This window comes from Danaus plexippus, chromosome 8 (assembly GCF_018135715.1).
Source record: "Danaus plexippus chromosome 8, MEX_DaPlex, whole genome shotgun sequence".
NCBI classification, from domain to species: Eukaryota; Metazoa; Arthropoda; class Insecta; order Lepidoptera; family Nymphalidae; genus Danaus; species Danaus plexippus.
The window spans coordinates 5978211-5997017 of NC_083542.1; the positions used below are offsets into that span (position 1 = coordinate 5978211).

The following is an 18807-nucleotide window of genomic DNA, read 5'->3' on the forward strand; positions in this document are numbered from 1 at the left end:
TTTAAGTTTTAAATTTATAAAATTTATGATAATATTATTATAAATTTATATTATTTTTGCCGTAAACCGCAGCATGGATAAAGGTTGTATCGCTCGCTGGTTTAAATTAATTACTCAGCCAGATTATTTTTCAGAGTATTTATTTAATTTTATGATATAATTATACCTTTGACTAAAAATATCAAAGATATAATAATTTCATAATTGCAACACAATTGTATGCTTTATATGAATATTTTATATGACACGGATTAAAAAATAAATTTGATATCAATTCCCTCGGATGAAAACAGTAACGATAAAAAAGCTGCCTCTAGTCTTTTGGATTATGAATACTTCATTCAACCATTAGACTAGCTGTAGAATTAAACTATTTCAAACGACAGATAAGATTTTATTCCTTAGAATTCTATCTACTATTATTATCTCCGACGAGGAAATGATTTTTAAACACGTGTTATTAAATCCTTTTATGTCTCAGATAATATTCGTTCTCAGAATTGTAGCATTATCATTTTGTTTCATTTTATACGATGATATCTGTGTATAGAAACTCGAAATTATTACATTAGCAGACACGCTTTTTTTAATCATTTCTCTTTTAATCATTACACACTAAGCTACTTCTAAATCATATTTCGTTAAACGTATCAACATAATATAATATTTATTCATATTCATCTTCAATGTTGAAACAAATATAAAATATTTAAATTAAATTAAGTAATTTTTGATATCTGTTCATTTATACTTTTATCTTTGTTTCTTTATTATTAAACAGAAGTATCATTCTAATGAAAACAAATCCTACTTTATTGAAGTAGTTAATTGTGGGTGAAACTTGTTAAGAACATGAAAGTACGTGCTTGAACAACTGCGTAGGTAGTTTTTCCTCATTGTTACCCAGCAAACTTCTAATAACGCTTTGATAAAGACTATTTTAACTGGTGAGAATAGTTGTTTATTTTATTATTACCGATATTTCGTATTTGAACTTATAAAATAAATATTTCATTACTATTAATTATTATTAAGTTTGTTCAATAAGTAATAATACTCTAATAATTATGATTTTAGTTGAACAGTAGTGACTTGTGTTATTAATATAATTTGAATCTCTTTGAGCATCAAATCATTTAAGTATGTAAAATATCAAAATGATTCTTATAGAAATTGTAAAAATATAAAAACAAAACCATCAATACATTACTTTTAAACACAGAAATATCTATAGTAAAATTTACATTAAAATTTTAGTGTTGTTGTAAAAAATTGTAGGCAACAATAACAGCCTAAAGAAAGTTACGAAATGTCTTTATAAAAAACCTTAGAATATCTAATAGTATTTTTGTTCGAAAAAGGTAACTCAATTGAGTTGTTCCCCTATCCAATAAGGAATTTCACTTTCATTTATTAGCGGGGGAAATGTATGGCGGACTGCGCCTGCATTAATACTATTGAGCGTCCCTATATGCCTTTAATGTTGGTTAAGCCGTTAGTGTGAAATATTCTGTCCCAAGCTTGTAGAGTTTATTAGTTTTCCCTTTTGGTTTTGGACGTAAAAAGTTACAATGTTTGTATTCAAAGGTATCATATTATGCAATAGCGAATAATGACTACTCAATTGAAATTTTAATAACAGTAGATATCATTATCATAACATAGAAATATCAATATCTGGTCATCCATTTATTTCCGATAGGTGCCAATAGATAATCGGATGTTTAACATACATATAAAGACGTTACGAATGCAACATGAACACCTAATTTGCTGTTAAGTTTAATACCACGTTTATATCCATTAAGGGCTCTTCCGACGGGTAATCATATTCCGGGCAGGCGCAGCATAAATCATGAGGGAGGCAAAAAGGCTGGACTTACCGTAACCAATGTTTATTGTCTTATGTGGTAACCAACTACACTAAACGTGTGTTCCTACAGAACGATTATTATTGTAGGAAAAGAGTTGAGTTGTAGTCTTTATCTTTGAACTGCCTAAAAGCTCGTAATAATAGAGAAAAAGACATTGCATTTTTTTTTATTATTTATATTTAATAGTGAGTGTATGTGTTCCATGAGTAAGTTTTAGATGTTCACTAACATTTTGTATTTACCTTCAACTAAATGGAATAACAAAGTTCTCTGTATATTATGAAGTTCCAAAACTTATCTAATACAGAAAGTGGAGTAACTTTTACAATTTCATTTTTCCGTCAAAATGCAACAATTTATTTGGTTCATAATAAGAATTCACATATTTTTTACATCATTTTAAGAGCACTACCAAAATTACATCGTAAATATACGTTATATTTAAGAACCAAAACTCGATAAAAGCCTCAAGTAAATAGACTTTAGTTCATTTGGTAATATTTTCAGCGTTAAAAGCCTGCCCGAGAAAAGGCTTATGTCTGGAGAGAAAATATTGCGTATTAATGTCTTGAAAATAAACAGTGACACTAATCTTTATTACTATTCCTGTCGAGTGCTTTAAATTCGGAATGACATAATATGTTGAATTTTCGCCACTTACAGTTTTTGTAGCATTTTTTGAATCTTATATTTTTGTTATTATTTTAATGAATAAAATATTTTTTAGAAAAATTATATCAAATATATGTTATTTTAATTCAAATATTTATTTTAAACAAGTGTTCATTAACAGTATAAACGCAAACATATTCTTATTTCACCTATTTCTACCGGTGAATAGCTTAGCCTAAAATAGTTCGAAGTAAACAATTTAAGCCTTTACTTATACCCCTAAAATTATCTTAAAAATATGATCGTTTATAAAAGTGAGACCGAATGTTTTCATTTTAAAAACTTTTTTAATTACTAAAAAAACAAAGTTCTTAATAGTTCTTAATCAGATAATAGAATATTTGACGCGTGATATATTTCTATGGAAAATAGGCGTGACGTAATTACATATAAATACATCAACGACTTTATTATATTAGGCTTCCCTAATATCCACAATTGGAAAATCTCGAACAGGAAATGAATCTTTACATATTTCTGAGAAACATTTCTAAATAGTTTGAATATAATACGATTAAATTTTGTATACTTTTTATATAAGAGTATATAATATATTTTTTTGTCTTTACTCGCTTCTGCCACTTCGTATTTCGATAATCTATTTTCGTATCAAACTATGTCTTTCAATAGTAACATGTCAATGCATAGGCTTACTGAGGGATGAAACGTGGAAATTATGTCCATAATTGGTATGATATTCTCATATTTTGATAGTCATCATATTATTTAATAAATAACATTTGAGTACCTTCAGCGTTCTTTCAACAATTCTAATAGAAACATTACTGACTCATACACATCACGTAATTTATAGACATATGTTTCTGTTTACGGCTGGATTTCTTTTTGCAGGAAAATGTATATTATTAAAAATTATAAATTTTGTATTTCAAAATGTATTGTTTTGATATCCGCTCTAATCGGATCTGTCACAGGTCATGACAATGCCTAGACGATTACGCACGGACATTAATGGAATCAATGCAATGCAATTATATATAACACAGTTTGAACCAACACTGTTGTTCAATCCTCAATACCCTCACCGGGTAATGCACGGCTCTCAATTAAACTCTAATTTGTTAATAATTAATATATAATGTTTATTGGGCATACTAAAATCTGCTCTAGACATGTAAGTACAAATATATTTTTTATTATTAATTAGACTTTGTTTTATAACAATCTAGAGGAAATATCTATTTTAATAGTACCATATACGTACATGGTTCTTCTTAAGAATGTGTTATGAATCAATAAATATCTTGATAATATATTTGACACACATTGTGAACAAAACAGGCGCAGTTTATATTGTATAATTGGCTAGAAATTGGAGTATGTTAATTATCTGATGATTTTAACAATGCTGGAACTTGAAAAAAAAAGACCCTCGTAACAACTAGTAAAAAGCACTTACTGAAGAATTGGCAAATTTTTTGCCTAATTGGATTTCAAAACAATAGTGATCTCTACATGTCACGAAACTAAATGAAAGTAAAAAAAATGTCGCCTGTTTTAAGTACGTGGATATGAACGTGATTATAAACTCAATTACTACGTAGATATAATTACTCCCAATCAATCAATTCTCGAAGCCTACTTTCTAATAATTGCAAAATAGACATATTTTCAGGCACTAGTCAATTCGGATTCTATGGGTCAATTGCAATTGTACATAACAAAAATATTACACAAGTACTGGAATTTATAATTTATTTTGATTACGTTTAGGTTTCTAATTAGCTGTGGATAATTTTACACACATTTAGTTTAGATTTACTTTTAAATACAAATAGGACGAAATGGATCAAACATTCAAATTTCCAATTTCGTGCAGTGGAAATTCATATTACTCAACTAATTTCCTAATGCAAAGTCAAAACCATTTAAATCATCTATGGTAATCATGTAATTTTAGAAATAAAACAATGATTATAAAACGAAATGAAAACTATATTTTAATATTGACAGCGAATTTGGGAAAAAGCAGATATACATATTGTTTTAAACGAAAAATTATTTACCTTTGTACCAGTATCATCATAAAAAAGTTTTTTCCTCCAAAAGTCTGGACTTATAACTAACTATAACTTTAAATAAAAAGACAACTAAAAGAAAAGTCTACAAGGACACCAATGTCCTTACTGCTTTTGAAAACTTAAATCCTCGATTTCTAAAAACAGTTATATTAAAACAGTCATATTATAACTAATAAAATACTTAATTAGAGAAAGTTACAAAAATATAAAGGTATGCTTTAGTGTCGGTATGAAAGTGTAGTTTCATTAATCCCCATACATTACAATCATGCTAACTGATAGTTAAGTTACAATTTCACACAATCTGTGGTAGTAATTCTTATTTGAAACTGCATTTTCCCTGCAGCTGTAATCGGTTTAAGAGACGTCCGACAACAGCCAACGACGTGCGGAGCGTGCTGCTTACGAGACATCTCTTACTATTGATAACACGCTAACAAAGACAGACAAAAAAATACATTTTGCTGATTATATCGCAATATGTATAGCATTTCCGTTTCGAATTTTAATGACAAGCAATTAAAAATCATAAATCTTATTATTAAGCAAATTTTATTAATTATTCTGATATTGTTATAACGGTTGCCAGAAACTAGAATGAGGTTTCATCTTAACGTTTCTTACATTCATACGAGTATAAATCGAAATTTATATTATCATCACGTAATTCATATAAATAATTCCATAAGAGTATTTCTAATGTTTCTATAAATACATAACATATCATGGATGTTTATTTTTAGGCAATATAGACAATTATAGGGGAGCGATAGACTAGCCACATCTCAAATTCTGAACGTACTCCGCTCACATGGACTGCATCGTAATATTGACCCGCGTTACACGCACTGGAATTCGTCCTCATTTACCGCCCACTTGGAATTATTGAGGCGAGAAATGGACGATGTCTCTAACTTGAAAATATCAAAGTTAGAAGGTAATGTAATTTAATATAGACAGATATGCCGTTTATTATTGAAGAACTGATTTATTATCTTTATTATACTCGTTAATCTGAAAATAAAACTTAATCCATACATAATAACTTCAATTAAAATATTATTGCAATATTTATCTCTTATACACAACATTGTTATGTGATAAAGATGACGAAAAGAAAAAAAATATATACGCACTCAATTGGAATTAATTTTATGAATAAATACATTTTAAACTGTGTGTATCAGTTCTGTGCTTCAAAAAACTATGGAAGATATTCGGTTATCGCTCTCTTTTATAGCCACTAATATTGAGTTACGATCACATTTAAGTTACCCGATATCGCGATTCTAATGATAATTCACGACAGAGTCAAAAGACGGGTTGCCGAAACCAGAAACGATTGAAGATTTTGAAAGAACGAGCAATTGGAGTCCTGAAATAATTAATTTATAAAAGAAAAATTTTGCTTCCTTCGAATATTTTTGATTACTTTTAAGAACTTGATGAAATACACACAGAGATGGAATTCATAACGAATTTCCTTATTATAAGAGCTTTTATTTAGTTTCCAAAGGTAAGGAAATACAGATAATTAAATATTTGGTGTTATTTTCCTTTTATCTGCAGTTTGTTTGTTTGCTATAGATATGACATAAAAAATTATTAATTATTATATTTGTTAATTGTAAAGAAACAAAATAATATGTTTATTGCAGCAAAATACACTTTTCAACATACTATGCAGATAACCGGCTATTGAAATAAACATTCAGTTCGCGAGCATACATTGTAGTTCAAACAAGCGACATATGGCAGAGCTCACAAAAGCAATTTTGATTAATTCATTGTTAGATTTATGAAGTTAATAAATCAATACAAATTCAAACAACTCCAGTGACCACCGTTTGCAGTTGTCAATTATATTTCATACTCAATGTCAAGCGAAAACCCTTCGTACATATTAATTGTACTGTTCAAAACTATTGTTAAATAAAAATAATATATTTTTATATGTTAGTTTAGTCTATGGGTTTGTATGAATGAACTAAACTTCTGTTAGTAGTCCCATAGTCTCTTTCGTATGGCCAGAATTGAGGTTTTTTTTTTATATAAAAGTTGTTTGAACCGTCAAAACGTACCTATCTTTTATTGAACACTTTTTGTTATATTGCAAATTTTGTACCAAAAAGAAAGTGAGGATAGCATTTTATGTAAAAATATTATGATCTATATTTTTTAATGATCCCCAAATACTTTACGGCGATATTGAGTTTATGTTTCATAATGGAGTGCTAATACGTTTTTTAAATACAACTATGTCCAAAATTTGCAATTCAAATACAATCATCGGGTAATATTTTGATAAGTTTGATATTATATAGCCAGGTACAAGGTCTAAGCAAAATTGATAGGGTGCTTCAAATTACAATAAATTTTAATAAATTTGAAATTTTAATTAACCCTAAGGCTTGATAAATTTATGCAATTCTCGTTAAGTGTGTTATTTCTTTATATTTTAATGTTCCAAAACCATCTTGATCAGCATATTCTTAAAATCAGCCTTCAAGTTTTCTCAATATAATGAAATTAAATTTAAAATGACGTTTATTCAAGTAATATTTATAGAACATGTTTTCTATAATAAAAAATATATCGCAAATTTGTAATGAACATTTGTGTTAATGTAAACATACTTACAGTTTTCTTAGTTCAACTACATGTCTTAATTTCATTTAACAGTTGCTACGTAAGAATATATTCTTTAACACAATATCATACGAGGGAATTCATTTAAGGCAGAGATTTGGCTAAACCCAATAATACATTACCACGGACGCTAATAAAATAAACCATCCGGAAAATCCTGAGAGAGAGTTGGTGAAAATGACACGTCACTTGCAGACGAGGGGTAACAATAGCGTTGAGTTATATTGTGTCAGTGCAACTATTACCTTTTCAGTAGAGTAAAAATTCCGTGACATTGAACGAAATTTAATTATATCTACTAAACATGTTGAGTTTTTTATCCAAATTTGGATATAAAAATTAACGGATCTTATTATATTTTATGGACCATAAAGACAGATAATAAAAATCAAATCACTTTTCTTTAAAAGGGAATGAAAGTAAATATGTGACTTATCCAAAGCCTTTGACCGCGGCAGAATGACGCCGGTTGGTCGTTGTCGTCTTGTCGCCAAAATTGCATTTAAACGGAGACACCCTTCAGATATCGATTGAGGTAGATTGGGTTTTCAATAAAAACTGTATGGTTGAAGGCAAATATGAAGTTAATAAAAATAATAAGACTTGAGTTTAATATTATGCTAATTATAAATAAAAGTCTAAATATATCCTCTCGTTAGATACAAAAGTTCTGATTATTTTCTAAGTGATAGCTTAATACAACAAATTAGTTAAATTACGTATCCACGGCGGAATTGATATTTTTTTCTCAAATTAGTAGTTTTTTCACAGTATACGGGTAGAGTACATTTAGTTTATATTAGTTAAAATAATATAAATCTTTGGAAAACATTACCACTCTCTAATCAACCTAACACTCCGTTAAAGTTTATATAAAAAAATTGATGGGTCATCCAAATAGCTATCATTTATTAATAAAAGAATAATGTACTATCATGAAGAAAATAGGAAAACAAGCATATCTCTATAAGGTCTTTGAGTATCGTACTGAACTGTACTATACTATCAAGAAAAAAAGTCTTCTTATGTAAAAAATATAAACATGTATAAAATATCTCCGGATTACTATTTTACAATGTTTATAAAATTGATTACGTAAAGAAGTATTAGTATTTTTGTATGAAAGATCACATTGGAAGAGTAGTCTAACTAATATATAAATGTAAAAAGTTTTGTTTGAATTTTTAATCCATAATTTCATAAATTCTTATCAGAAAATAACCCGGAAGAAGGTTTTTTGCTTGTTCCAAGTGAGAGGAAATATCTATCTTATTATTGTTATAATTTCTCAGAAAATAACTGAGACTATCTTAGTTATTTTTTCCTTTTAAGGTTTCGTAAATTGACCTTAATTAACTGTTTTCGAAACATCGGAATTCTCTACCATATTTCCTCAAAGTCCTTACTGTTTTCCTCTTCCAGGAAATAAGAAAAGACAACTTAATCCACATGGCTTCAAAGTAAATTGATAGATGTTATCTCAAGAGCTGAGATGCCGGAAAAGAAACTGGAATAACAAAAGCAATGTTTCATATGCCAGTTGTCAAGCAAATAGTATTAGGTTTACCAAATAATTGAAATGTACAAAAATGTGACGTATACATTATAAAACATAATTAGTTTACTAAGTATATTGACGGACACATTAAATAAACAAGCATAAGAGGTGCCTGCTCTAATATTAAAATGTTCTCTATTTAAAAAAAATATATGCTGCCTATTTTAATAAAAATCAAATATTCTAAAGTTTATACATAACTGTTGTAAAATATTCTCTCATTTATCTTACTTATAAAAGTATCGCGTCTAGACTCACATATTATCTTACATTTCTTCCAATAAAAGATGTCAGAAAAAGCTAAGTAAATTTTACACTTTATGCTTAATAAACACTCCCACTTTTATATAATGATTTTATAATAAGCTGTTAGAGAGAAAATGATAAATAATATTAATAGACATATAAGTAATGGTCATACAATTTTCTATTCATTCCAGAACGAATGTAGACTTTATGGTTTATAAATTATAATGCTGTTCTCATACTCGTCTTATATTCGCTAAGAAATTCCTCATCAAGCCGACCCACTTTCTAGAGAAAATGTGACATCTCTATTATTACGAGTTTCTAAGACAACACTACACCTAATGTCGAGTGCGCGATACGGCGTTTAATTTTAATTCTGCCCATATAATTCCCATCAGTTTGAAATTTAAAACATAGCATAGAGTATTTCTACAAATATGAGTTAGTACTGTTAAAATATATTTGACCTAAACATAAACAGCATTTCGAATGTTGTCTACATAGATTAGTTAATTAAATCGTATTTGCAGCCTTTGCTTCATTATCAGGTATCGATACAAGCTAAATTGCGCACCGTGCAGTGACGATCGAGGTTTGATAGCTAAGACACTTTGAGACGTTAATTAGAACGTGTTCCGTAAGAAGCCAGTAACACGTAACACATTAAATAGGATCCTTTACAGTTTATACCGTCTAGTTTAATAATTAGTTACAAGTGATCGGAAATTTAATTAATCTGAAAAAATATATAGTAAAACAACATCGAAAATATAAATAAAATTATGTTTAAATTAGTGACATCAGACATTTAAAAATATATTATTTTTGTACGTATATATGTTGTTAGTATATCTCTTGTAAGGGAATTATAACGTATTAAGAGGCATATGCTAATATTCAGAACTTTATAATATACGGCACTGATCATATTCATAGTTGACGATCTCATATAACAATATAATCGAAATACATGTCTAAGCCAGTTACAATATGGAGACAACTCAACAAAAGGACGCTAATGAGGAAATCGTGTATGCAAGCGGAGATGATTGGGAATTCAGTGTAATGATTGAGTGAAAGTAAGCAACACTGGTCGGTGTTTGCGGCGCACGTAAAGCGAAGTACAATAACAAAGACTGTGAATTCAACTTAGTGTGTTTTACCGTTGTTCGCATCATTAATTTTGTTTTATTGAGAGATTAGCTTTCTATGGAAGTAGCATTGTTTAGGCGGGTTATTGAAAAGTCATTACGAATCGATATTTCACTTCCAAAAAGTAAGATTTGAGAATTTATATCAATGGCTTAAGAGTCTGAATTTCAAATATTTTTTTTTTTTGTTTAACAAGACGTATTCAGTGCCTTTACTGATTTATTGTTACTTTTATTAATATAAATATCAATACAAAATATTGATTTATTTATCAATATCCAAAATGGGCATTTAAAAATGGTAAGTTTTGCAAAGAATTGAGGAAAATAAATTTAAATAAGCATTACTTTATAAACACTTCAATGCCAATTTCTAACTTTGTGATAGTTAAATTCTGTGCAAATCCTTGAAATTTACTGTGACATGTAATAAACAACTGATTTCTACTGTCTTACTCAAGAAATTAGCATTTATTATGTAGTATTAATACATATTTTAAATGAAAAAAGTATTTCTTAATGTGAATTTTCTATTTCACAGTATTTCAACTCATCATCATCATTTTAACCCACATATAAATTAATATTATAACATAATAATAACATAGGTAAAATTTATTACAATAAAACAGAAAAGCTGCTGACAAAAACTAAGCAAATAAAATGAGGATAATAAATTAATTTATTAGTTTGAAAATAAAATGAAATTCTTTAAAATTATTTTAACTAATAAATGACTTGTTGAAAATGTTGTTTAGTCTTCTAAATATACACATATAACCACATTCCTAATTATTCCTCACCTACATTCAAATTTACTTTAATATCACTACGCTGCTTGTTAAAAAAACTTTCCGAATAGTCTGACGTTAAAAAAGTGATATAAAAGTAATACTGAGTTGAAACGCCGAACATCCGTCTCCTAATGGCCCAATAAAATAGATAAGAGAAACATAAAAAATAACAGAAAGTAAAGTATCTAGAGAAAGGAACCCAGGAACTTCAACTTATCAAGTTAAATTGGAAAATCGAGTCGTCTTGTTCTATGCCGCATGGGAATTGTATTAATTGTTTCAATTCTCTTCCCAACACACACAGTTCACATGACTTAATATAACTTAGAGTATATTCGAAACAAGCAAATTGCTTTGTAACCGCGATACCCGCTTATTATCTAGAACCCTATATTCTGATAAAATTTCCTCATATAATATTAACATAGAACAACACCTGATGCTCATATTTCGAAGTGTGGTGATAATTTATTTGAAAGTGGTGTTAAAATGAGGGTGGCTTGCTACATAAACAAGCAATAGTGTTATTTTTTTTTAATAAATTCATACCATTTTAGTATGAATTTTGTTAAAAAAAACGCTTAACAAAAGGAAAGTTGTATTTGAAGCCGACATTCATATCTTCAGAATTCATAACTGAAAGTTTCGATAATCGATTCCGCGGATAACGATAATATATTGAGTCGCTGAGATTGGTTGCAAACAGGCTCAGATAAGTTGTGTACGTGATCAGAATCCCGAGAACTCGATCCCTTTCAATTACCAACATGATCAATAGTCAAATTCGAAACTGTCGGAAGATCTATCTCGGACTCAATACTCATATATCTCTATTTTTCTTTGAAAGCACAATACGCATTGACGTTTAAGTTTTATTTAATATAAATCCATTGTCAAGGAAAAATACAATTTATTCCTTAAAAACAAGTATTTTGCACTCCACTAATGTGATTATAAAATTATTTAACTATACTAACGTCTTAGGAATTTGATGGCTTCATCTTTGAAAACCACCTTTCTGCCATCGCACTACCCGCCGTAGGGTTGGATTTCATCTACATCACCTAGATGCATTCAGTTGCAATAGTGTAAGTGCGCCGCTGTTATTTTTCCACACACGTGCAGGATGTGGAATGATCTTCCGGTCAAGCTTTACCCAGAGAGCTACAACGCAGGTCTTTCAAACATCAAGTATCCAGACGACTCGTCCATAAACAAGGTCGCAAACGCAAACTCATCGATGTTGCATAAACTGGAAAAGCAAAGAGCGACGTCAGCTAAGATTAACCAATTAATTGGATCGCGGCAAAACCGCCAGCAGGCATACACGAGCACACCACACATACCTGTGAATCTCCGAACACTGCACTTTAGATATTCGCTACCATTTTATTTCATCTCGCACTCAGAATAGTTAACAATTATTTTATAACATAGATTAAGACTAAGTAAAACAAAATCCAAATTCACGTTCAATTTATTCAAAGCTCAATTATATCACGGTTGTAATATATAATCACTATAAATTTAAATAAAAATAATAATACCTTTAAGTTTTTCTTGAATATGTCTTTAAATAAAATTATGGTATTCGAATTTAGTTAACGATTTTTCGACTACTCTTCAGTGACCGTGATCACGGGCAGACAAAATGAAAGTAGCTGTTAGTTTGTATTGTTTTTTGTCATCTACCGCAAAAAATTCTAGCACTAACTATGTCTTGAGGTCTGATTGTGTGGTCATAGACATGGGAGATTATACTTTCAATGAGGGTATCCCAGGTCTTAGATAATTGCCAGCTAGTCATAACAGATAGTAAAAGAAATCGCCTCTTAAATCCGAAAAACAATTGTTTAATTTAAAAATAAGTATATCACGTAAAATCAAACCGAGAATTAGAAGAAACACTATATAACACTATATTATTTAATTTGAGATATAAAAAAGTATAGAACAGACTATATAGACTTCTCATACTTAATTACGTTATCTCGAAATAGGCAGGTCTGAAGCAATTTAAAATGTATTATTGTTAAATAGTACAAGTAGAGAAGAAAACAAAAAAAATTTTGAAAGAACATAACATTAAAATTCTTACAATATGTGCAAGTAAAGTCAGAGAGTATTTGCGTAAGACTGGCATCATGAAAATCTCTTTAGAAAATAACAATCTTTACCAGGCTCAACTGAATACAGTCTGGAATAAAAATAAAGACAAAGGCAACAAAGGTTACTTAGCTACCAATGAAAATTGAAGTCATGAACAAGAATAGAACCTAAAGAACGGTAGTTCTTTAGAACTGTATTTGTATTTAGAACTCTTTAACTATGTAAATTAATAACTATTCTAATTAACATAAAAAGGAATTGCAAGTTATATACCAAAATATTTAATAAATAGCACACAATTAAAATGTTTATAAAATATCCGTCTCAAAAGATCAAATTAACAATGGTATGCGTTCATGTATTTAATAATATAAATAATATATGTCATACAAAATAAGATATTTCATTAATTCTAATACTTTGTTTCAATGTTACGAACCATCTGTTTGCCTTTATTAATCAATCACTCACATCACCGACATATAAGATCTGCTGCCACGGCTACTTTTATTTAAAGAAGACTTTTTTATACATCGCTTTTGTTTTTTTTTGCTTATCAAACATTGCTCTGTTCATTTTTATCCTTAATTTTTTTTATTATCTGTTGCTTTGTTCATTTTGATATGTATTGATATGTTTTTATTTATTCTAATATATATGTTTATGTGACTTTCTTTGGGTTAATAATCCTGGATGTCCTTGTGAGGCGTATGTCTAGTGATGTTTAATTAAAATAGTTTTCCAAAAAGTACGCTAGAAGCTATTATTTTGAAAGAGGGTGTTCGTATAATTTCAGGTATGTATATTTTTTATTCTATCAAGTGATTGTTCCATCATGTATGGTCATATACTCATTGATGATAAAAATCATATCAGCTTTTACTATGTAGTAATCGTTCGCCCAATGTCTCATTGAAATATTATAATTAATAAATAATAATTTATTTCATCAAAAGATTTAAATATCATCTAACTCGAGTCTTTTGTAAATAATAAATTTTATAAAAATAAATACAAACAATTTGGAATATAATCATATTAAGCGCGGAGTTTTAAGTATAGATCAAAAGATGAAAATATTAAATTTTCATTAGCGAAGGTCCGTGTCTGATGGCTCATTTTATTTTATATAAAATTAATTAAGAAGTTTGAGTAATTCTTCTGAAATATTATAAAAATATTACATGAAAATTCAATATCCAATAAATTAAGATATTAAATGGGACTGTATGACGTGTTATCGTGTTAGTTATCATCAAAATATTATCTTCCCACTTGTTTATATATACAGTACTGATGACTCCAGCGTCAAGAACAGACGGACAGTCGTGAACCGATGATTCGTTATTAATTTTGTATTTGGGGTCGAGTGCAGTACAATGATAACTGGATAGATTCAATAACTGTTCATGCCTACGAGGTGATATTGACAGCCAATTTTCTCATTTCAATCAGCATAAAATAATCTCCCAATTTCCAAAACTACCGTCCAAGATATTAAAAATCCTGTTATAAAAATAGCATTTACGTTGAATTCAGAATTTACATTCACTAAAATTTATTTGAACAAAGTATAACTAATCTAGTAAGCACACATAGTCAAGGTATTTTTTAGTATTAAACAATTGCTAAATATAACGATTGCGTTGCTTGATTGGGTAACTTAATATTTTTGGAATGTAGACATTTTTTTGTTACAATTCAAAAGGAAAATAAAACAATTCCAATTTAATTTGTTGTACATAAAAATCTGTTAGTTATTAATTTAATTAATATATAATATTTCACAAAACAAACAATGTTTCATAAAATATCAGAAACATACCACTGCCATAAGAAAGACATTAGTAACATTCATTCGAATATTCTTAACATTAAAAAATATATAAATTGAATTCCTTATACGTTGAAACAAAACCGTTAGCTGCGATATACGCACTTGCTCTTCGAAATGCTGTTGCAAACGTTTACAATAAATGTAATAAAATGTCTGTCCTGTCTGTTACAGGTGTCCCAATAATATGCAATAACGTCAGACCTCGATCGCTAGCAAGCTGGGTTTTGTGGTCCATTGTACAAGTTAAGCGTAATAACACACACAGTGTTTCTAGAATATTACAGAAGTATGATAGAGCATTTGTTTAGTTTCTATCATTAAAAAATAAAATTCGTAACATATATATTAATAACATAACCTGGGTTTCAGATTTCACAATACAAATTTTAATTAATTATCTTATTCACGTAACAGGGCTGGTGTCAGGTGAGATTAGATTACATTTACCAAAATGAACTAATTACTTGATAAGCACAGGATCACTTGCTTAAAACTTATTTAATATATAAATTAACTCACATGTGAAATTATTGAAGTAGGTATTCGATTCTAACTGTTTTATAGAACACTGATACATGTATCTTTGAAGGCTCAAGCAAGTTCATACATTAAGACATACTCTTGTCAGTTGAAAGTTTTCAATCTTCCTTAGTAATATGTTCTTTTTTCTTAAAATCTTGTCGATAAAAAAACTTCCTCACCACATTCATTCATATTGTTTTGACTTAATATCTTAGTATCTAATTCTTGGTTGAATTGATTCATTTTTATGCATTCTGTTACTCTGATCAAGCCAACTCAAACCAACTTGAAAATCAATTACACAATTTGCCCCATCCCTTATTATTTCCTCTTCGAATCACAAAAGAAGTGCAGAAATATGATTCACTTCTGCTTAAAAGAAACGTTAAATATAAATGAACTTTTCTTCAAAAATTGTTTACTGGTTTGATGGCATAATTACATATGGCCCTATAAAAAATCATCCACCCAACTGTCGCTCGTATTTTGTGATATTCATATTCGGGTATATTATCAGCCGCAGAATTTTTGTAATATCATCACATATTAAAGTATTATTAATTTTTATTAAAAAAAATCGTTATATCGAAGTTATAATAAAATAAATTATTTATTTATAATCAAAAAGTAGCGATGAAAAATTTAAAAGTAGGTCTATTTATTTAAACATTTTATAGCAGATCAATCATAAAGCTTATATATTAAAATTTTATTTCTCAAAACATTTTTTATGATGGAAAAAAAATCTCTAAGGAGAAATTAGTAATAAGATGTTCAAGACATATAAAATATAGAGCAAATAATTTGAACAGAATATAAAGTGAAATATTAAATTAACAGAAAGCGTTACTATTAGACCATACACGCCGACGGGACACACATAGTAAAAAGTTGTCCCTCGCTTTATAGTTCCAGAACGACCAAATGTCCAACCCCAATAATATAGAGTTATTGAAGTTACTATTACTAAATATTAAAACTTTAATAAATTACATCAAAGACAATCAACTTTTATATGCTAATATGATTCTATTTTCTAGTAATTAATAATTCTACTTTGAAGTAATAGATATCTTGAAGCCGGCTACCAAGATTTTTTGGACTACTTGGTAATTAAGAACATCTTCCTTTTGTTCGTTTTAATTATATAATTCCAAACGTACAAACTATAATTATTTATATTTGTGCTTCAGCAACCTTCAACATCATTTTAACATATCTATTAGCGTTCCACTGAGGTTTAACGTAGGACGGATATCTAGATTTCCGCAATCAATATTCTGGCTTAGGTTACCATAAATTGACAAGAACGCATGCAAATGAAGAATGTTCCAGTTTCACATGTTGCACGAGTTGCAATAAGTGACATAGATTCGTGAATTTATAGTTTAGACATGGAAGACATATACAAATTTTTCTTTTATATAAATGAAACTAATATATTTTCGGATATACTAAGCGGATTTATTATTTTAAAACTACATAATACCGACGTTTCGGTTACTTTTCAGCAACAGTGATCACGGGCAGACGAGATGTGATTTTCTTTTATATCTAAATTGTTAGTAATACCATCTCGATTGATGATATAAAAAGACCTCTAAATTACAACATTAAGGCTATCATCTAAGGGAAGAATATTAGAATACAATGTTAAATATACACATTTTCTAAAAATAAAATATTATAAGTAACACAATGAAACAATCGATGAGTCTGTTCACATAGGACATCGAAGTGACGTCACCATAATTAAAAAAAATATTTGATTACGTCCACCTGAGATACATTACAAAATATCATACGAGAATATTATATATAGCATTATATTACTTACCACTTTTTGTATACAAAATTTGTTCTTAACAACTCGTTTTATAAAAGACATAGGAGCTTTAAATTGAATAATAGGCAACAAAAATGCATGCGAATGGTAAATGTTCCTCTTTAACACGCGTGTGTAACAAGTCGTGCGTTAAATTGCAACAGCTTTGTGTGCCATTTTGAGATTCAAACGAGCTGGGATTTTTTAAAGTACTTAAAATTGGGAGTAGAATGAGCCATAATGAAATAACTCGCTGTAACTTCAAAGTTATTGTGTCTATAGAACTAAATACTTTTAATTTACTTTCGCTACAACTTGACATTCAAATTAAGTTGTTTATAAACTCATTTGTATTTCAATAATGTTAACTTAAACATATCAAAATAAGTAGATTTAATAATAAATTAATATAATGTATATTTCACTGTTATATTCATAAGTGTATAATCGAATGGCAGTTTTGCGACTTTATTTCTAATGGTAAAATCGCAAAATTAGTCCTCGTGGACTGTAGATCGGTGAATTCGACAGCGCTCAGTTGACTTGTTTTGTTTTATTTGTCGGCGGGTTCCTTTCCGTTCCCCATTCACATGAATCAAACCGAGCGAACTCATTTATTTGATACCAAGTACTATACAGCTATACGCTAGGTATCCGCATGCAGACTGCACAGTTTAGTATCGCGATTTGTTACCACACGGCTGCATCGCGACTGAATTACTGCCTAAACTTAAGCTTGTATTCACCGAAAAATAATCGTTTATTTAATTGTTCAGTTCGTTATCGAGCCATGTTAATGAATTTTTATTTTAAATCCACAATTTATCTCTTTTATTCTTAAACTAATCGGTATCAACATTGTTTTGAAATGTAAAACACAAAGTATTGTTATACCATCAAACTTTTTTTATACCATTCAACCTAGATTTATTATTTGAAGGACCTTGAAGAAAGCCCAAATATTAGTTTCGTTTTGAGAGTCTGTAAGGAATAAAAATAATACCTCGTACTTTATTATGAGACGACTCAATTATTTTATGTATATTACTGCTTATTAATAAATAAAATTATAATAGAAAGTTAAATTCTCATTCAGTAATAGTTGTATGTATAAATTACATACATTTGTATTTAACTATTATTACAATACTTAGTTTGAATCTGCTCATTTACAGTATATTGAAAACCGGGACAGCAATTATCTTCCCACCCGGGCTAATAAGCGAGCACTTCGTTATCTTATTAAATTACGCTAATGGGTTGCTTCGAGTAATCCAATCTCATATTGAAATTAACCATCAAGAAAGTCATCTCAACATTGGCTAATGATAATAATGAGTTAGATGAAAAGATAACACGTCAGGATAAATATAACGTCAGAGATTAAATATATTTTTAAGGTTGTAGTCTTAAATAAATGTAATATATAATTTATGTAATATAAATCTTTATATTAAAGATATTAGTTAGAAGAATTTGTTTAAAAGAGTAAAAAATATATAATTGACATAATGACAATATCGAC

At 28.7% G+C, this 18807-nt stretch overlaps 1 protein-coding gene and 1 long non-coding RNA gene across 2 annotated transcripts in view; one reads left to right on the top strand and one right to left on the bottom strand.

The window, feature by feature from the left end:
- LOC116771386 (uncharacterized) overlaps positions 1–18807 on the bottom strand; it is a 97014-nt gene that overhangs the window by 32214 nt on the left and 45993 nt on the right. The window lies entirely within an intron of this gene.
- LOC116771400 (uncharacterized) lies at positions 3590–6522 on the top strand. Its single transcript, XR_004353595.2, has 4 exons — positions 3590–3681; positions 5332–5525; positions 5898–6104; positions 6247–6522. It is a non-coding gene; the product is annotated as an uncharacterized LOC116771400 (long non-coding RNA).